Source organism: Lepisma saccharinum, chromosome 28 (genome assembly GCF_977018435.1).
Source record: "Lepisma saccharinum chromosome 28, izLepSacc3.1, whole genome shotgun sequence".
In the NCBI taxonomy this organism is placed as follows: domain Eukaryota; kingdom Metazoa; phylum Arthropoda; class Insecta; order Zygentoma; family Lepismatidae; genus Lepisma; species Lepisma saccharinum.
Window position 1 is genome coordinate 10,827,759 of NC_139256.1, and position 19,872 is coordinate 10,847,630.

At 40.8% G+C, this 19,872-nt stretch overlaps 1 protein-coding gene across 4 annotated transcripts in view; it reads right to left on the reverse strand.

The window, feature by feature from the left end:
• LOC145980779 (1-phosphatidylinositol 4,5-bisphosphate phosphodiesterase-like) overlaps positions 1-19,872 on the reverse strand; it is a 219,587-nt gene that overhangs the window by 162,341 nt on the left and 37,374 nt on the right. Inside the window, exon 1 of one of the 4 annotated variants that reach the window (XM_083113854.1) lies at positions 1,147-1,164. The exons of the other annotated variants lie outside the window; for them this stretch is intronic. The gene's annotated coding sequence lies outside the window, so the exon portion shown is untranslated. Of the gene's footprint in view, positions 1-1,146; positions 1,165-19,872 lie in introns of those variants that run through there. 4 annotated transcript variants of the gene reach the window in all.

The following is a 19,872-nucleotide window of genomic DNA, read 5'->3' on the forward strand; positions in this document are numbered from 1 at the left end:
TACCTCTCTAGCCTTTCTAAACCCGAAGGTTCATGACTGCAACAACACAGGCCTTCCATCTGTCCCTATCCTGAGCAGGATCTATATACTCTTTTCCATCCCTACCGATTTCCTTTAGGTCCATCTCAACGTTGTCCCTCCATCTTCGTCTTGGCCTTCCTACAGGTCTCTTACCATCAGGTTTCCCAACAAGAATCCTGTAAACTCCTCTTTCCTCTCCCATTCGTGCCACATGGCCTGCCCACCTAAGTCTTCTTGATTTAATTATTCTAATAATATCTGGACATGAATACAAATTATGTAGTTCTAAATTATGTAACCTTCTCCACTCACCTGTCTCCTCATCCCTTTTAGGTCCAAAGATTTTCCTAAGGATCTTATTTTCAAATACTCTCAATTTATGTTCCTCTTTCAATGTAAGGGACCAAGTTTCACACCCATATAATACTACAGGCAAAATTACTGTTTTGTATATTTTAACTTTTAGTTTCTAAGATGTTAAACGAGAAGACAAAAGTTTATGAAGAGAGAATTAACATCTATTTCCTGCATTAAGCCTGCTTTTTATTTCCTCTTTAATATCATTTTCATTTGTTAGTATTACTCCTAAGTAATAAAAGAAGTAATCGACACGAGAGGGAGTATTCAAGAAAAAGATTCAAAGAAAGAGAAATAGACCAAAATCATGGGGGGGGGGGGCAGAAATAGGAAAAAAGAAAAAAGGAGTTACCTGTTGATGCTGCTGAATTTGAGTTCTAAGTCCAATTTATACACAGACAGGCTAATCAGGACTGGACCTACAGGTTAAGGTAGGATCCGAACTATTATGTACCTCCACCAGGTCCTCATAAAAGAGAACGAGGCAAATAGAGAAAGGAGGTATTGAAGAATTAGTAAGGAGTTTTCAAATTCCAGGAAAAGAGGTCCAGTGACGGGATTGCCAAAATAATACGAAAATAAACAATATATATTAAACAAGGAAACAAATATCCAAGGTGGGATGGATTTGTAAGACGTTATGAGATCGAAAAAGGTTAGTGGATAATTGTAGGGTGCAGTGCCAGCGAGAGAAGGGGAAAAAGTGAGGAGAAAGTACTAGATCTACAATTCAAAACCTACACAAAATGAACTGAATAAGAGTGTTACCTTGTGATCGTCACAGCACCCGCACTTCCTCGTAGCTCTCTACAGCAGCTTATCTATGGAAAGCCTTGTGACCTCAACTGTGTGCCTGTTTATCGCCAAGTGTTTCAACAGCTGCGTTTTTCTTCATTCTATTTATTTCTCCAAGGTTAGAGAAAAACCACGTCCTATAGTTTCCGCACAAGGTTAGAAACTCAGACATTTGTTTAACAGCTTGAGCTGGGATGATTACTTTTTTGCTTTTATCGCGGCGATAATGAAGCAAAGAGGTCGCTGGGGAGATATACGTCTTTTCAAAAACTATTGACCAAAATTTCAAGGGTCAAGAGGAAGTTCACACTAATACCGGGTGTTTCAACAGAAACGCCGTGATTTGAAATAACCCTAAAAAAATATTTAGTATATTCCCAGTAATAATTTGTATATGTTATGTGATTGTCAAAAGCCTAAAATTTAATTTTTGGCAACCTATAATCCACATGAACGAAGGAGACACCTCTGTACGCACAAAAGGTTTTGGTATGGTGGTGTATCGAAACGTGGCTTGATTGGACCTTTCTCTTTTGATGGCTATGTCACATCAGAAAATTATTTGCAAATGCTGCAGGAATACTGTACTTCATTCCTGGTCTTCGACGGAAACGTTGTCCAATTCGTCAGCAATGGTTCCAGCAAGACGGAGCTACGCCGCATACAACTGAACCTGTCCTGACAATCGCTACACACATTTATTTCAAAATGGTTTAGAGTAGCCTCCAACTAGCCCTGATTTAAACCCGTGACACTATTTCTTGTGGGTTTCCTAAAGCAGGAAGTTTTCAAACGAGGACTGCGATTACTAGATGATTTGAAAGCAAACATCGAACAGTGTACTGCACAAGTTAGTCGTGCAACCCTTGGTCAGATATTTTATAACATGTGCAACCAGGTGCAAGAAGTGATAAATCGTCAAGGTGGACATTTCGAACATGTTTTCCATTAAACTTTTGCGTTTTTTCTATCAGATTATGTATTTTTTTTTTAGTAGTTATCATAAATATTTTAAAATGCCATTTCAAATCACGGCGTTTCTGTTGAAACACCCGGTATATTTATTTATCTGAAGAGATAATACTGGTGTGTATGCCGAGTTCTCTGATCAATTTTGTTTATTAAATACATTTTATTTTACTTTCTCCTCGACATGACCATTGAAGGAGTAAAATTTTAACTCGTAGCAGATCTCATTTGTCATATAACTGTATGATATAAAACCTCTCGCATATTCCTACATTTTGTATATTGTTGACGCACTCTTCCTACTGGATATCATGAAAACAAAATGTATGGTTGTATCTTCTGCGTATATTCTCAAAAAACAATGCTACATGACATGTTTCTGATCTGGACTTCTCTCTACAACAAGGCTCCAGCCATTAGAAATGGGAGGATGCGAATCCTCGACGATTCGAGGAATATCCAGGATTCAAGTTTCGGGAGACAAATTATGAACGTGGGAATCCGGTACCTAGAACCGGATTCGGGAACCCGGAAACGAGAACCGGATTTTAGAACGGAAACCTGATAACTATTGTATCTTTTTTTTGCTATTGTCTTGCACACTAACTTTGTATATTAAATCAAGTATGTGGATTCATACATTTTTATATTTAAAACTCTTTTTAGAATACAATAAAATCAACAACGTTGCCATGACAATAGAAAAATTGAAATTATAGTCCATTCAGCAAATGGCTGCATACTTATATAGTCGACACGCTAACTACGTTAACGATCGGCTAGCTTTGAAGTCCACGGAGCGCGCCCACCAGCTGCAACAATCACATTCAACCCACAGTGTTGCCACACATCTACTCTACGCCACCTTGTCCCTCCGCCATCCCACGGTCTCCACATTGAAGTTGCAAAGTACGGCAACAGGATATCCACAGTCATGTGACGGAGACTCCACGTGGAGTAGACGAGCAGAATAACAGCTGCGCCCATTGGCTGAAGGTTGAGTGTGATTGGACGAAAACAACTCTCCCGCTGTTTATCCCCACCCACGTACGTAGCGACAGCTCTCTTCAGATCTTGGACGTTAACCAAGCGAAAGCGTCATCTATACTTTCCAATATATCTAAACAGTAACGAGAAATCTTTCGGGAACCTAGTAGTAATGAGATCTGGATTCTGGAAACCGGTAACTGGGACCGGATTGGGGAACATGGTAACGACAAAAGACAACTGGATCTTGGAAGTAACAGTGATTTATCAACACATATCCAACATCTCCCTAATTTTTTTCACAAAGACCCAACTTATGGCCCTTTTGGCACTACCCTTACACCCCCCCCCCTTAAATATCCAGATGGGACAAATCACTGCTGGTAAAGAGAACAGGATTATGGAACTTGGACAAAAAGAGGATTCATGGGATACCTGGATTTGAATCCCGCTAGGTTACGATAAGTTTGCATTTCGGATTTTCAAGCTCGTCATTTCCACATAACTGGACGTGCACAGAGCGAACAATGAAGGAAAAAGCATATTTTTCGATGGCCGATCAACAACCACTTAAAAACGACACCCACTTCCCAGAGTCGGAACTTTCAATCACCAACAAAAGGATGCACGGACAAGTCACGCCAATTGTCGTGGAGCAGAGGAGAGGGAGGGCTCAAGGACCTCCGAACGCTCAGGAAATGCCACGGCCCGAGCAGTCACACGAACCAGAGCTTGGCATATCAACCCACGGCGATTCCGCATTCAGCGGCTGCCTAGACGGGGAGAGAGAGCAAATTCTGCGAGAGATGCAATTACGGGATTCGGCACGTAAGGGATAGAACGATGCACGCGAGGGCTTATGCAACGAACGACCGTGACGAAGCACTTGTGTCAGGTGGGAGATTGCGATAGAGCTTCACGTCAGGAGGCAGCGATCGTTAGCTGTGTGACTACTCATTCAGCTAAGTGCTAGGTAAAGAAAGGAGGAAGGATAGAAGGAAGAGGAGGAAGGATAGAAGGAAGGAAAGAAAGCAAGAAGGAAGGAAAGAAAGCAAGAAGGAAGGGAAAGAAAGCAAGAAGGAAGGAAAGAAAGCAAGAAGGAAGGAAAGAAAGCAAAAAGGAAGGAAAGAAAGCAAAAAGGAAGGAAAGGAAAGAAAGCAAGAAGGAAGGAAAGAAAGCAAGAAGGAAGGAAAGAAAGCAAGAAGGAAGGAAAGAAAGCAAGAAGGAAGGAAAAGAAAGCAAGAAGGAAGGAAAGAAAGCCAAGAAGGAAGGAAAGAAAGCCAAGAAGGAAGGAAAGAAAGCAAGAAGGAAGGAAAGTAAGCAAGAAGGAAGGAAAGAAAGCAAGAAGGAAGGGAAGAGAAAGAAGGAGAGAAAGAGGAACGAAAGAAGGAAGGAAAGAAAGCCAAGAAGGAAGGGAAGAGAAAGAAGGAAAGAGAAGGAAAGAAAGCCAAGAAGGCAGGAAAGAAAGCCAAGAAGGCAGGAAAGAAAGCAAGAAGGAAGGGAAGAGAAAGAAGGAAAAAGAAGGAAAGAAAGCCAAGAAGGCAGGAAAGAAAGCAAGAAGGAAGGAAAGTAAGAAAGCAAGAAGGAAGGAAAGAAAGCAAGAAGGAAGGGAAGAGAAAGAAGGAAAGAGAAGGAAAGAAAGCCAAGAAGGAAGGGAAGAAAAAGAAGGAAAGAGAAGGAGGAAGGGAAGAAAGCAAGAAGGAAGGAAAGAAAGCAAGAAGGAAGGGAAGAGAAAAAGGAAGGAAAGAAAGACGGAAAAAGTGAAAGAGAAAAAAGAGAAAGTGAAACTTTTCCACTGTTTTGCTACAAGCTGACGGCTCCATCCAAGAGAGCACATAATGATCGATTTATTGAATGATTTGGGTATATTACGTTGCTTTTCTGCCACTTTTCGCAAATTACGATGATGAGGATGAGTGATGATATGATCAAATTGATGAAGGGACACTCACAAAGAACAGCCCTGCCCAGGCGGGATTTGTATCCGCCATCGTAGAGTGCTGTGCTTTCCATTCTGCCACGAAGGTCCGCGTGAAACAAAGAGAAGATCCGAAATTCTGCTGGAGAGTATTAGACCGCCAACGCTATGATAGTAACAGAATAATTCAAATCGCTGATAGGCCCGACAGTCAGCAGAACAGTCACTTACAAACAAGGTTGTCACATGGTGTACACAGTTTGCTGCTTATTGTTTACCATCAATTCTCAGAAGTAATATTAACAATATTTTATAATTTCATTTAATTTCCTTTAATCAGTTACCACTGAACAGCCATGGTAATTCTGTTTAGAAAACAATATATTTATGAATTAAATCATGCGTATTAGCAATGATTTTTATGATGAACATGTGTGAATTTGAGTTAACCACAAAAAATGACATTTTCGCATCACGACTGGTGTTTGAAAAAAAAGCCTGCACGAGGATTAAGAAGAATGGACTGTTCGGACTAAATCAGGTCATCAAATGCCAAATATTGCAGACTTCTGAAGCCTGCCTCTCTTCACAAACAACTCATTCATTTATGCAAGGACAAAATCCAAATTCTTGCTAAATCTACAAAATCATCAATGCTATTTTCGTAAGTTTTTCAATGTTCATATTAAAATATTTCATGGTTCAAGGACGGGTGTCCATGGCCCCCTTGCCCCCTCACCCCCGGGCATATTCCACCCGGGGTCCACCTTAGCGTAGCCATAGTTGGTAGCCTATTTTTGGTTATTCCGAGCAAAATTTCTAGTCCACTTCAAATTAGTCAGTTCATTCTCATAACTCTAGTTTTTATTATTCTTTTGAAAATATCTCCAACCAACGTCAGAACACAAAACACTTGAAACTGCAGGTCCTGTCTCAATTGGCCTTTCTGAGCATAAAGTTGATTTAAAAACAAACACAACAACCACCACCCCAGTACAGCCGAACCCACGAATCATATTATGAACCCACCTGCTTATATTCACCTCTGTGTTCAACCGCTGATACTCCGAGAAGTCAGCACCGGTGTTGATTTGGGTGGACTCCGTCGTGTGGCATGTGCTGTACCGGCACTACGTCACACTGACATTCCTTCCATCCCTTTATGCATGCAACTTCTTGACTTTTCACACGATCCATGTGCAATTTCCCCTTGCTTCCACGCTCCACGTACTGGAAACAAATGACATGTAATTGCTCGTGGGCCGTCAGAATCAACTAGCATGGGAACATGGGTGCTCGCGCGGTTTTTAACGACGTTCTGCATTCCCCTTACTTTTGATGTTAGCCTATTTTAATTTTGCCGTTGCATCACAGACCCATTCTACATGGCTCGCTGCAGTCTGGGATATATATTTTTTACGAGCATATCCGGTTTCGTAACTTTTACCACACTTCCTTTCAAAACGTTTTTCTTCCCTCCGCAACTTTATCCGTATATCTGCGCGTAGTGTCGCAGCCGCACCAAATGAATGTTCGAAATTAGCGGTTGGTAGTCGCCACTTTTGGCGACTAGACCAATTCGGCGGATGATCTGCTTATGGCCATAATGGACTTCCAGTGGTTGTTAGTCGTGTAGCCGTGTTAGCACACTGCGTTACGACGCCAGGGGTTCCAAATGGCGCCTAAGTGAAAATGCCCAGTATCGAACACTGCAGCAAAATAAATGTGTAAAGTAAATGTGCTTGCATAGCGTGCGAGTGTAATTATTTGTTTAGTTCAATCAATAATATGACGTAATTTGACCTTCTGTACTTGCATATGATGACTACAGGTATCCGGGATCCTACATGTACAGTCACGAACACTTCTGGGTTACAATAATCTCATTCGAATTCAATGTGATTGTTACAATCCAAAAGTGTCCGTGACTGTACTATTACACTAGTTTAGGATCTTTCGGAGTTATATTTACCGTTACGTCTTTCAAAAACTAATTTAGTTACGAATGTTCACTTTGGAAAATACAGTAAAAACTCGTTAATCCGGACTAATGGGGGATAAGTTGTACGGTTTAACGAAAGTCCGGATTAACTAAAATAACCTAAAAGAACAGTAGAAAGTGCATTAAAACTCCGTTTATAGCAACAAAACACGTTTATTATGGTGTATTTAAAGGGCATAGACCTAAATACACTATACAGTACAGTACAAAGTCTGCGGGAAACAGAATTTCATCAATGGTTGACTGCCGTTGACTGCCATTTCTTTGGGAAGTTCTCGAGTTAACTTCTAGCCACATTTAAAACCGGATTAACGCGGTTTTACTGTAACCGAGTACAGCGACTGTTACTTTAAAATGTGTTACTTTTAGATTAAACAAGATATAACTCGTTTAGCATGTTTCATGCATGAACAGCAAGCGGGTTGGTCTTCCTTTACTGGTGATCATCTAAGATTAAAATTAATTTTCATTAATTAGCATCTGAAATATTACAAAGTATTGTATTATTTTAATCAGTAAGTATCGGAAACGAACAATCAAGTCTAAAAGCCACAGTGGGTGGTCTTGCATCCCCTTATGTTCAGAAACATATAAACTTTCTTGTGAAGACAAGAAAACTGCTGAAGACTTGAAGAGTGTGATCACAGCTTTAAAGAATATTATGGCAAAAGCAAAGTACAAAGGACATCATTGCGAAGATGGCAAAAAAAGGAGAGGATGATGATGAAATAAATGTTGAAGAAAAGCAGGGTAATTAGTCAAACTTTTGGTTTATTGCACTCTGTTCCCTCCCACTTTCGTGATAGAACTTGGTCTTGTAGATTCGTTGCGCAGAAGTATGACTGCAACATAAAGACTTGTTGAACAAGCCTGTCTAATGCGAAGGTTCATCCTTGGTATGCAAGAGACTGGGACAATTATAACAACTTTCTATGGCATGCAACAAAGCTTTTTTTACGCTCCAACAATAAGTTCTGCTTTACTTCTCCCGTGTATTGTTTATTCTCAAACATGATGATATAAAAAAAAACTAAAAATAGTTTACGGATCTTTACGTACGGTAACTCAAGATATTCAGAACGGATCGAAACAATGGTTGCTTGGAAATCTCGTTACAAAAATACGTTCGTCTTTCAAGAACCACAATGCATCACTTATGAAAAAAAGAAAAGTTCTTATTTAAGGTATGAACAAGTGATATGTAATTTAACAGGAATCAAAAAGTAAAATATGTGTAGTAAATTTAGAAACGAAGAAATGTTAAGTCCAAGAATGAAAAGGGGAATATAGTGAAATCCTAATTTACTTGGCCAATCATGCACTGAATTTGCGTATGCTTAACTCTCTGCAATACGTGGATGGGCGCTTGGGGTCTTCTAAGACCCCTGCTTGATGTTTTAAGGAAATTGAAATTGATGGATAATATATTGCATGCAAATCATTACTGCAATTCAAATAAGTGTTTTCAGCTTAAATTAATTTTATTATAGTAAGATATGTCATACAGAATTAACTTTAGAAGAAACAATAAATCGAAATATTCATTGGGGTTCTCAAAGGCCCCAAGTGCCCGCACGAAGTGGCTTTATATTTAGGTAATAATAATAATAATAATACAATAATATAATAATATCGAGCGGTAGAAGAAACAATAAATCGAAATATTCATTGGGGTCCTCAAAGGCCCCAAGTGCTCGTACGAAGTGACATTATATTTAGGATCAATTAACGAAAAAAATAAAATGAGTTTTCGGTTATAATATGACGATGCTATAGAAAATAAATGAAAATAAGATATTTCAACCGTTGGTGACACACGTGTATTTAATTTAGTAGCTACCCTTGAAAAAAAATTGTGGGGTCTCAAAAGACCCCACGTGCCTAGCACAGGGTTAATAACAATTCGTACAGTCACGGACACTGCCGGGTTGTAATGAATAGATTGACTTTAAATGGAATCGTTGCAACCGGCAGTGTTCGTGACTGTACAACACATATGGTTAGGCCAAGCGAAATATCGCATCACTTGTTACCTACCCTGCAACAGTGTTTTTTTTTTCCTTATTGAAATATTCATTAATATGTTAATTAATTAGGTAATTACGTGTATAAAATATGTATATGTGATAAGTGTATCTCAATGTATTATGCATTTTTAGGTTCGTATATATTCCATGTATAAAAACCATGTAGCTCTCTGTTCTTTCTTCGTGTTTCGAAGTTTAGCTGTTAAAGATTAAAAATTTTGAAAGAAGGGCCGTTGGCAACAGACGCCAACAAAACGTATATAAACTCCCAGATGAGAGTGGGGGAGGTCCGCTGTTGGAACTGAGACTTGGAAGGGAGAGGCTGTTTTTGCTTCGGTCAGCTAGGACCGGAGGACAGGTCTCCCAAATCGGATGCTGTAAGAGATTGGATTGCCGGACAAGCTAGTGCCTTGGTCTCCAATTTACAGGTAAAAAGGTAGTTTGTACTGGATGTTTTTGAAGTAATTACGGTGCGCCGGGCAGCCTAGTGCCTTGTCACCGTGGAGGTTGAGAAATGTACACGTCGGGCGACCTCGCGACTGTTAAGACGTTTTTTGGAGTAACGCGAGTCTACCTTGTGACAAGCGTATCTCTCGATGTCATTCATGAAATGTAAAGCATCCAGGTACAAACAATAGAGATTTCCAACACCAAAATTCGAGTTTTGGCCCGATATTTAGAGAAATGAATGTTCGGATACGGCTTGTATATACATTCAAATTTAACGTTAATTAAACTTTAGAAAATATCCATAAAATTTCAGTTTTTAATTTCACAGTTGCTGGACAAGATAATTTATCTCCCTGATCAATAAGGTTTCGCAAAGGTTATCCGTTGTTTCTTGTAGTTAAATATATAACTATATATAATTATGTTGACTTGTAGCAACCCACGTGCATTGTCGTACAAAGAAAGATACCCCTAGACAAATCAGAGCCAAGTACGAAGTGCACCGAACCTCGAGTGCGGAGGTAAAGTGTGTGTGTGTTGGGGGGGGGGGGGGCAAGTAACACACTGTGCAAAGATAGCTTCTGAGCTGAGGAAAAAAGCAATAAATGTAATAAAATGTATTCCTGTCCCACATATTTATGAAGTGCTAAAGAGGTGTGTGGATAAATCACACGTATAAAATACAATGAATTGATTCGTATACATCGAGCAAGACTCGATAGGGCATTCATTTCCATTAAGGAAAAACGCCTCTACAGGTAGGAGACAAACATCTGTTACTTGTATGTTTCTGCCATGCAAACTAAATTTTAAAAGCACTGTGGCAGGACAAAATGAAAGAAAGTTCACCAGTTTCACCACCACCTTTGCACGGCATCTTATGCCAGAACATCAATTAAAAGGTGATAAATTTTGACAGTTGACTGTATGGAATGAGGCAACAATACGGCGTGGGCTGTCGCCCTTCCTCCGCATCACAGCTTGGCCATTGTTGTATGCTTCGTTAGCCTTGCTGCATGGCCCTAAAGAGCATAAATCATCAGAATTTGTAGTCGTATTTTCCCCCTTCTCGTTAGCAGACCCGTTCCACCTTGCGCAAGGTATTAACTTCCAAAGAGAATACCGGTATTCTCTAGCGCCACATTCGTTCGTTTGGCTATTGTGGTACCCTGACATATGCCGCGTGTGTCCAAGATTTAAATTCTGCAAGATTGATCCACATACCTTGAATCAGGGACAGAAAAATACAGGGTGCCTGAATTTTTAAATTCAGTTATATTCATACATTTTATACATACATACCGGGTGGCCAGAATTAAAGTTACCCAACCCAGAGCCCTCTGTAGCCTGTTTGAGACATCGTAGAACTCTGAAATTTTGTGAATCCACTATGCAGACCATAGGGAAGAGGATGGCGATAAAAAAATTGTTCCATTTTCCGCCACCAGGTTGAAATGTGGCGCTGTACTTACTTACTTACATACTGACGTAAACTGCTCCAATTGGTTATGGATTTGTCCTTACCTTGCAATCTTGCAATAAAAGAGATTATTTTCTCGCAACTTCCAGCCACTAACAAATGTCCTTCTAATTAATAACTCAGCTATAGGTATCACTTATGTTTTTCAATATTCATTATTACAGCGCCACATTTTAACCTGGTAGCGGAAAATTGAACTATTTTTTTTAATCGCCATCCTCTTCCCCATGGTCTGCATAATGGATTCACCACATTTCAGAGTTCTGCGATGTCTCAAACAAGCTACAGAGGGCTCTGGGTTGGGTAACTTCTGGCCACTCGGTACATACATACACACATACACTCCTCACAAATAGTTTGGAATATTGTTATGTTACACAATAGGTGATCGACACGGCCTTGAAATGCAACAGCACATCGTATCTGTCTGATGGACGTTCTCGTTCTTTCGCAGACATATGCCACCGTGCCTATCACCAATTGCCTAATACAATAATATTCCACAGTTGATGTGCCTAGTATAACAATATTCCAAACATTTTGTGAGGAGAGTTCGCTTACGGAAATCTCCATTACCTTTTTTTTTTTAATAACTAGTGCAGTGTGTCCTTTTTAAATGTTGGTGTGTGGCGGAGTGGTTAGCACAGCGCGCTACGACGCCAGGGGTCTTGCAGGCCTGTGGCCAGAATTTTATTTCAAGAGAGGGGGGAGGGGCATCCCTATTAGCAGCCGCCATATAGTAGATAAATGTGAAAAAGTAGGGCTGGAAGCCAAGAAGATGAATTTCTCAGTATATTACAACTTATTATACAAGATACTTAATCCTGATAAGGAAGAAAATTCATTACTACTATTCGCTATGTAAATTAGATATTTGGGGGATTTCGTGACGGCTTCAACCCCCCGAGTCCTCCCCTGGTTACGTGCTTTGGTCCAGGGATCGAAGTCTGGCCTGGACACAGGTTCAATTCGATCTCTCTGTCTACACTCACAGCGGAGATCACCCTCTCTCGTCTAGCGTCTTGGACCACCGTCTTTCATAACATATAACATTATTCCTTGGTACACTAGAACCATTTATTATTATTCCTTAGTACACTATAATTATTATCATTACATATCGGGGGTTCGATTACCGGAACCGTCCCAAATCGTAATTGGACCTTTACCACACCGTTTCATAAACCATAAAAACCTATTTTCAATACTATAAACATTAATATTATCGTTTCATACATTACATACTTTAAAGTAATGAATATAAAACCATATGCATAACATTTAGTAACAATAATTACCTTCTATTTACATGTTTGTCATAAAATAAATAATTAAAAATTCATAAAAGTTATAAATATGCAGATACATAAATGTAATTTATTCAAAATACATGCAAATAAATTCTAACTACATGCAAATTATTTATAAATATTAAACACCGACAGCCACTAGCGCATTCAACCACTACTATCATTCCTTCTCTCATCGTCACGATTAACCGTAAAGTGGCAGATAGGTAACGCTAAATAACAAAAACACTGCTACTGCATGCAAAAATTTCCCGGCTCGACTGCCGGTAGTCTTTATGTTACCAATTTGTTTCTCAGCTTTGCCGAATAATGCCAACAACTCTGAACAGCATGTAAAATAAACCGCAGTGTTTGAATTCAAACCTTTAATTTTCGCCAAAAGCTCCTGCCCTTACAAGTACGCACCTGTCACTCGTGTGTAAGCAGGATGGTTGCAGGCGCCAAGATCTCTCGTAACACATATTGCCCCACTCCATAAGCGCAATTAACCTTAATTTCCCAGCCAATACCAGCATAAAGAGGGGAGGGGGCGCAAGCAGCTGGCTTTGGGCCCAGCCTCAAATATAACTAGGTTGTGAAGCGGCGTTTCCATGTGGCAAATTTTCTCTGCAAATCTTCGCGGCCGGAAAACAACTTTTTCATAAACAGTCGCCACCCGTTCAGAGTGCGGTATTGGTGTTTGGCATAAGCTAAGAACCAACCTTTTCCTTAAAACTAAGCATCTTCCTCAAAGGTTTCTTCTACCGGGTGCAATCTTTCACAGCGCATAGAGGGCATCGAGGCAAGGAACTTTTGTTGATAATGTTTTGGCCCATTGAAGCCTCGTTTCGACGCTACGAGTCCTTGAAAAACGAAATTTTGTTATGTGTATGCAACGACGTCGCACATATTTACGGCTGCCGCTGACATTTTTTCTACAGAATAGAATAACACGCTAAAATGACAGTTTAGGGCTTACTAAGATTAGGGTCTATATTTGAGTTTCCTTTTTAAGTCCACTTTATGAACATAAAGGCTAATTGGGACTGGGCCTACAGTTTAAAAGTGAGATCCGGACCACTATGTGCCTCGACCGGTTAGCGAACCCGAGACACTTTGATTGCAAGGCGACGATGATACTACACTCATGCTCATAAATTAAGAATAATGCTGAATCTTGTACAAAGAAATATTTGATGTGCACGTTTCAGCTTGAAATGATGTCCGGGTACTGTACCAAAGAACCTTTGTTGACTATGACCTTGATTCAGTGTGTGGTGGCGCTGTAAGCAGACAAATGACTCATAGGAACGAAACTGCTGACCAGAGTACAGTGCCTGTAGGAAGTGGGCAGTTATGTTCGGTTGTGCAAATGGTGTGTGTGTGAAATGGCTCAACGAACACATATTGATGATGTAATGAGGGGAAGGATACTTGGACGGCTAGAGGCGGGCCAAAGACAGCAGGTCGTGTCACAGGTGCTCCATGTGCCACAAAGTGTCATCTCACGATTAAGGCAACGATTCCAACACACTGGAAACGTGTCTCGGCGCTACAACAGTGGACATCCACAGTGTACAACACCACGAGAAGACAGGTATCTCTCCGTAAGTGCCCGGAGACACTGACGAAGTACTGCCCCTGCTCGAGACCTTGCAGCTGCCACTGGAACAGTTGTTTCTAGACACACTGTGCACAGACGACTCAACAGGCACGGTTTATTCGCCCGGAGGCCTGAAATTTGCATCCCACTGTCACATGGTCACAGAGTAGCCCGTAACAACTGGTGTAGAGAACACATGGACATGGACAATGGAAGAATGGTCTCAGGTACTCTTCACTGACGAGTCCAGGTATAGTCTCAACAATGATTCTCGTCGTGTAACCATCTGGCGTGAACCAGATACCGACCCGGTAACATCGTCGAAAGGGACCAGTATGGAGGTGGTGGTGTCATGGTGTGGGGTGGCATTATTTTGGGTTCACGTACACCCTTGCATACCTTCGACAGAGGTACTGTAATAGGTCAGGTGTACCGGGATGTTATTCTGCAAGACTACGTTCGTCTTTTCAGAGGTGCAGTCGGTCCTACGTTCCTCCTGATGGATGACAATGTCAGGCCACACGGAGCTGCTATTGTGGAGGAGTACCTTCAAACAGAAGACATCATACGAATTGAGTGGCCTGCCTATTCCCCCGACCTCAACCCAATCGAACATGCTTGGGATGCTCTAGGCCGACGTGTCGCCGCACGCCTTCCACCTCCTCGGACTCTTCAGGAGCTCCGACAGACACTGGTGCAAGAATGGGAGGCCATTCCCCAACAGCTGCTCGACAAACTCTTCCAGAGTATGCCAAGCCGTTGTACTGCATGTTGCAATGTGCAGGGGCATCACATTCCATACTGAAACCTGTGCACATGCTCAAAGACCTGTGGAACAACATTTTACAGTCTTCCTTGCTCTGTATCATATGTGTATCTTTGATTTTTCTCATGTTTTCTGCAATAAACAGGGTCAAACAGTGTATGTGGATGTCTTTCTTGTGTGTTCAACATGTCACGGTATCTAGTGACATGTAAAACGCAGTTCGATATAAATTATTTTTTGTTTATTGATTCATTTTATGCACAAACATGAAAGTGTGAGGTTTGATTTTATTTTGTGAATAAACTTGTATCCGAGCCAGACGTCGGGAGTTGGGAGATGGGGTTTTTCTTGAGTGACAGCCGAGCTGTCATCGCTTTGAAGTTGACATATTTGCACCAACACGAAGAAAAGAAAGGAATATTTTCGTCGAGACCGGGCTTCAAGTCAGCGGGTGGTCGAACCCATGTTCACGGATGACCAGGAAAACCAGCTGGAGCCCAAGCCTGCAAGGATCGAAGACGCGCTGCCGACCGCGTTTCAAGACAATGGACACAGGTCATTCGCATCTCCTCCAAAAGCGAAGCCAAGCCACCTGAGCGTGGTTTTCAACGGACGAATTTCAATCTCTTATAAATATGCGGTGCTACCATCCCAGACACAGTTTTTACCCGGATTTCATAGAGAGAGCATCTCCGCGCTACACTCTCGCGTGATTATTGTTTTGTGTCCGTGAACTTTGTTTCCTTACGTACCGTGAACGAATCGCAGATAGAGAGTTACCAGTGTGCGCCTTATTTTGGTGAAGATTACGCGGTGATTTGTTTTTGCCAAGCGTGGACTACATAATAATGGAGGGCTAAAGAAGATAGAGAAGGGAGTCCGTCGACTCCCCTGACGCCTGCAACGACGCAGAAGCCAGCCAGACGACGCCAAAACCAAACACTGCCCAGAGCCCGTTACCAGAGGGAGAGAGAGAGAGAAGGACGTTTCCAGATCGACGTTCCAACCAAAGCCCGAAGGACGTTTCCAGATCGACGTTCCAACCAAAGCCCGAAGGACGTGTCCAGATCGACGTTCCAACCGAAGCTCGTTACCAGAGAGAGAGAGAGAGAAGGACGACTCCAGAACGACGTCCAATTGATGCCCGACACTAGAGATATTCCGAACCGGCGCGTGACCACGTACACCCGACGCTAGTGACAAGAGGAACGCCCGAAGTACTGAGGAGGTGCAAGTACACCATATCTTCGCAATTATCCTTCGTCGCGATCGACCTCGGATAACAATTTCGCCACCAAGGAACCGTGTGCAGGTCCCGCGCCCAGGAGAGATGAATGACCACGCAACGTAGCAGAGTCTGGTAGAGTATACTTCAGAGGGTCTATGTCCATGTAAACGTGCGTCGTTAGTATCAACACCGTACTGTTAACGCCGAAGTCTCACTTATTTGCAAAGTTACTCAGGAAACCCCGAACCTAATTTCCGTATCTGATAATTTTTGGTATTGTTGTAAAAAAAGGGTTATTTCATGTTCAGATGTTCTAATTTAATTGTCTGCATTCAGGGTTAGAAGCTCCATTTCATTTCTTTAATATTTAGTATAAATTGTCAAAGTGTCCTCCATTTCTTGTGTAACCGACCGCCCCGTCGCGCCATTTAATTTGTCAATAGTTGACTGATGAGTCCTTTTTAATTGTGGAAAGCGTAGTTTTTTTTATTGCAAGGTCGTGTGCGTGAAATAGTATTATTTGTTGCATAGTGGTTTTTAAGGTAATTTTTGCTCGCGCCGACGATTGATTTGTGTATTCCGGCAGCTGGAGCCAATTAAGTTTGCATCACTATGTAATTGTGTAGTTGTTCTCATTGGACGAGAGAGGCTTATGTGTATTACCCCCGTCCGAGAAACTTGTATAATGTCGTGCTAACGACTGGATGCATACGTTCATTCGAACGAAAGATTTAACCACGCCGACCCAATTGTCTTAGTTAACCGCTTTCCGAGGGCTGGCACTTAAGTTAATTTCAAAGAGCACAGGAGCTGGCAGACAAATGCCCTAAATTCACATAAAGGTTTAAAGATAAAACTGAATGATATGTTAATGAGATCCATGATTTGTATCCATACTTCACATGTAAAAATACCTCATGTGTGTGAAAGAGAGAAGAGTGAATGTTGTGAGAATTTGAGGAGGCTTTGTAAACAGTTGTTGATTGCAATATTTTTTTTCGTTGTTACAATAAATATTCATTTTTTACCGTTCGTCAGTGTTGTTATTTGACGTTTTTCAGGTACCGGATATTATGCTATTAGTGTTTTATGATTGTCCGAATCTACATATCAAAGGTAAACAAAACATTGTAACATTTCAAGGTATTAATCCCCGCCTCGCAATAGTATGACAATAAACGACCGTCTCAGTACCGAACTTGAAAACCTGGACCGAGAGTCACGACCGGTCTCCCGTACACATAACGACGTTTGGCCCAGTGCCGGGGTATGATTGACACGTCATTTCGGGGACCGTGAGTGCACTCGTTACAAACATGTGTCTGTGCTACCACAACTAGTTTGTTTCAGTGCTGTATCGTGGGGCACCAAAACCTCTATTATCCTTAATTTATGAGCATGAGTGTACTAAACCATCGGAAAGAGAACGAAACAGGGAAAGGAAGGAGAGTAAAAAGAGAAAAAAAGAAAGAAATAGGGAAAGAAAATAGGAAAAGGAGTGAAAAAGGGGAAGAGAAGAGACAAAAGAGGGAAAAAGGAAGAAACATCTCTTTCTCAGGAGAGAATCAAATAGGGAAAGAAAAGAGAGAAAAAGAGGGAGGAAAGGAAAAGAGAATAGAGAAAGAAATAGGGAAAGAAAAGAGAAAGTGGAAACAAAGGGAAAAAAGAAATTTCTCTCTCTCAGTGCGTATGTGTCTGTGTAGACTTTGGCTTTCTGCCTCGTTCGGCTAATCACCGCACTGAGGATTAATGATGATTACATAAATCTGAGGATGGAAGGCCTAGACAGATTCAACACCTGATGCCAGTCACCTGGAATCTTCAGTAATAAGTTCATGGCCGTTTCAAAGTTGTATATTCTGGACAAGTGATTTAACCTCCACTAAAACATACGAAAGCCCAATTTTATGATCATTTCGGTGCTAATTTTACCAACACACCTCCGCACCCAACAACACATCTGTCGGCAATGGTGTAAATAGCCGGTAGGCTATGAAACTCGATCCAGCACACTCTGTTTCCATAAAGTTTTCCCTTCAGGAAACCCCAACCTTCAGCCTATTTTTAGTCGACTTCAACTATATCCCTCTCCCCTTCCTGGAATTCGTGGACTAAAAATAGGCAACTTAAAATGGAATGCGATGAAACATCTATAGCTGGAGTTACTTTCAGGCACTGAGGACGGCCGCTATTAGAGATTGCGACTTGAAGCTTCAATAAACATGCAGACACCAGTATGTTCACAGCTTAAAAATCTTCTCTCGACAGCTTGCGAACATCAAGATACAAAATCCATAAATATTGTATTTTCTGCTGAGTGCGGACGTCACCAGAAATTTTTATGGGGGGAGGGTTATAAAATTGAATAGCAATAATCATAATACTTATTCGTTAATAAGCATTACTTATTATATTCTGTACTCTTAACATGCATTTACGTTGAATCTAAAATGAGGAATATTATTTACCGAAGCATGCTTCGCAATGTAGTGAGGATTAGAAACAACGCATGACTATATTCTTAAGTTACTAGATGTTGGAAAATGTATATTTACTTAGCGTTCGCTGCAAATTGATACATCGCTCTTCTTAAATGTAAACGTTTCGTTTTAGTGCATTGTTAAGGATGCATTTCGTTACTTGTTAATTGCAAATTCTCTGCTTTAGTGCTTTGGAAAACGCAAGTCCTCAGTTTTAGTGACTTAAATGCAACTTAGGTTGCAAGTTTTAGTTGCTCCCTTTAGTGTCTTGTTAAATGCATATTAGTGTGCATATTTTCCGTCCTGGTCTTTGTAAGTGTATATTTTTCGTTTTGTGTCATCTGCATATTTTCCGTTATTTATTTTCCCCCAAGAGAGGAACATATCTCCAATTACAGGAAAGCTTACACTTTTCTATTCAAATAATGAGCAAATAACAACATACGAGTGCATACATAAAGTCACACACAGACACACAAACATATTTATATGCATAAGGAAATGAAGTAAAGTACAGTATCGTACATTTAAATAAGTATACATTTATATTTTAGTGCCTTCGTAAGTGCATATACTCAGTTTTTACATTGTTAAGTGCAACGTATCGATATTCATGTCTTGTTAGAAACAAATTTTCATTTTTATTGACTTCTCCAAATGCAGATTATCGGTTTTAGAGTTCTCTTTAGGCAAAATTCTCGATTTTAGTGTCGCGTGAAGTGCATGTAAATTAGTTTAGGTGCCTTGTTGACTGCATATTCTTAGTTTTAGTGCCAGTGCTGCGGCACTGAAATTAGCCTTACCAAAAATCAGATCCTGCAACGAAATCCAGGGTTATCAATACAGGAAACAGGGCAGACGCATCCCTTTATAAGAAACTGAAATGGCCGACTTGGTGGCGGATGAGAAATCGATTTAAAAAAAGAAGAAAGAAGAGAAGAAACCGCAAAAAGCAGCGAAGGATGCCTGCGACAGAGACGTTGGAATTGATCAGGTCCACTAACCATTGGCGGATCCCTACAAACGCCCAGGGAATCGAACGCACCGCACCGTCTGAGCGAAACGATTCTCGTGTAGGGAAGCGCGATCTGTATTTCATTTGACATAACACGTCAAGGAAAGACTTCCTCGTAAAGTAGGCACGTAGAACTATATCTCACGAGAGGTTCAATCCTAGTAGTAAATAATTTTGTAATTAACAGGTTAATAAGATTAATGTATATTAATAATAGGACTGCGCCGATCCGATGCTGATGTATAGGTCGATATTATTTACCGATACCGACCGATATTTTCCGCCATTTTGATCGTTCGCGGTGTCTGCAAAATTTCCGCGTAGTCCAATTATCTTGGAAGTCACACCAAAATTGAAGTTTCCATTGATTTTGTACTAGTCCTATATGAAAAACTTAATTTTGTGACTACATAACAGGTGTTTTTATATATTCTTATGTAATATTTTAATGTTTCAAAGCAAAACTCTGATAAATGTGTGCTTAT